Here is a 1,702-nt window from a genome sequence, read left to right on the forward strand (position 1 = left end):
TTGTTTTCTTGATCTTAGCCAGTCTGACTGGGGTAAGATGAAATCTTAAAGTGGTTTTAATTTTCATTTCCCTAATTGCTAATGATGTTGAACACCTTTTAAGATGCTTCTTGGCCTTCTTTATTTCTTCTTTTTTGTTCAGTTTTGGCCAGGGTGGCCCAAGAGACTCCAAGACAGTAACCCAGCATAGAACTCGGAAAATGAACAGCAAACCCCAATCTTATCTAAAGGAATGTTGGCAACTGATGGATGCTAGGTGAGGAAGAGCTGATCTTCCTAAAACAAGGGACTCTAGATAGGCTGACTAGACTCAGCAGATGGACTAGCTTTGGGGAATGGCTGGGGGCACTGATAACACAGTGGACAGTAACAGGGATGTCAGAGTATATGGGCTGCAGTATGAGGGTGGGGGGAGGCTATGGGAGGGTACCATTTGGGGTGCAGATATAAAGATGAATGAGATTGTTTGGGATGTTCTGTATGAAATTAAAAAAATCAAATAAAAAATGAGTTATATTTGATGAAGAAGCATAAAAATTTGTTCCATGTTAATTAGTAGATATGAAAAACATTACCATTGAAATCTACCTGATGAGTTTATATCCATGCTCAGGTGTCAAGGATCTCAGAAAGTAACCGACTGTGACTAGTAATAATCAGCTATACAGAGATTAGAGACGCATGTGCAAACATCCAAGTGTTATTTGCATTAAAAATGAGTTTTTCTGTGTGAAACAGTATATTCTAAAATGAAATGGAGATCATTTTTAAAGGTTAAAACCTCATTAAAGGGGCTGGAGAGATGACTCAGCGGTTAAGAGCACTGACTGCTCTTGCAGAGAACCCGGGTTCGAGTCCCAGCACCACATAGCGGCTACACACTGTCCTTGACTCCAGTTCCAGGGGAATCCAACGCCACCTCCTGACCTCTGCAGCACTGCACGACATGGGTGCACTCACATACATGCAGGCAATGTACTCATAGATGTAAAAACACCAAAAATCAAACCTCATTCAATTTTATGTTTTTTAGGGTTTATACTGAGTACAATAATATATAACTGTATTAATTCAACACTGAACCTAAAAATTGCATCCAATTTTGAAAGAGATGAATCTTTACTCTGGAAACTGTTATTGACTATGTCAATGCTATTGTAATGAAATGCTTCTACTAATTATGTGGTTATTAAATAAATTTTTTTGAATATTTTTTACTTGTCAGTAACAAAGCAGGGAGACACCAGACATGTATCTCAGTTCTATTTAATGCCCTGGTTTATTTTACAATCATTCCTGACACAGCCATATGAATTTGAGGTCAGCTATCTGAAAGTACACTAAAATTACTTCTGTTTGCCTGCAACTTTTTAAAATGATGAAAGAACACTTATGAACATACCTCTATTTAAGTATATCAACATAATATGACTTTTCTCAACTTTTTTAGAAGCAGAGTGGCTCAAATAGGAACAAAAAGCTCAGAAAACTAGACAAAAAACAAGTAGGGGTGGAAAATATTAATTCTACCAATCTGTTGCTCCTATATTTTATTATTTTTGGTTTTTATTTGAAACCTATATAGCTGAGGAACTCATGACACCTGTCCCCCACTACCACCCCCAGGTTGGGATTATAGGCGAGTATTATCGTATCCAGTTTCTTCTCTTTTGACGGAAGTGTGCACCCTGAATGTGTCTGA

General features: G+C 37.7%; 2 protein-coding genes across 2 annotated transcripts in view; one reads left to right on the forward strand and one right to left on the reverse strand.

Moving 5' to 3' along the window:
• The window catches only part of Fbxl17 (F-box and leucine rich repeat protein 17), a 479,631-nt gene that overhangs the window by 111,720 nt on the left and 366,209 nt on the right, over nt 1-1,702 (forward strand).
• The window catches only part of LOC103735986 (low molecular weight phosphotyrosine protein phosphatase), a gene marked incomplete in the record, with an annotated part of 1,709 nt that continues 1,205 nt past the window's right edge, over nt 1,199-1,702 (reverse strand). The window contains 1 exon segment of the mRNA XM_008838019.3: nt 1,199-1,601.

Source organism: Nannospalax galili, unplaced genomic scaffold, assembly GCF_000622305.1.
Source record: "Nannospalax galili isolate Female #2095 unplaced genomic scaffold, S.galili_v1.0 scaffold578, whole genome shotgun sequence".
Lineage (NCBI taxonomy): Eukaryota > Metazoa > Chordata > Mammalia > Rodentia > Spalacidae > Nannospalax > Nannospalax galili.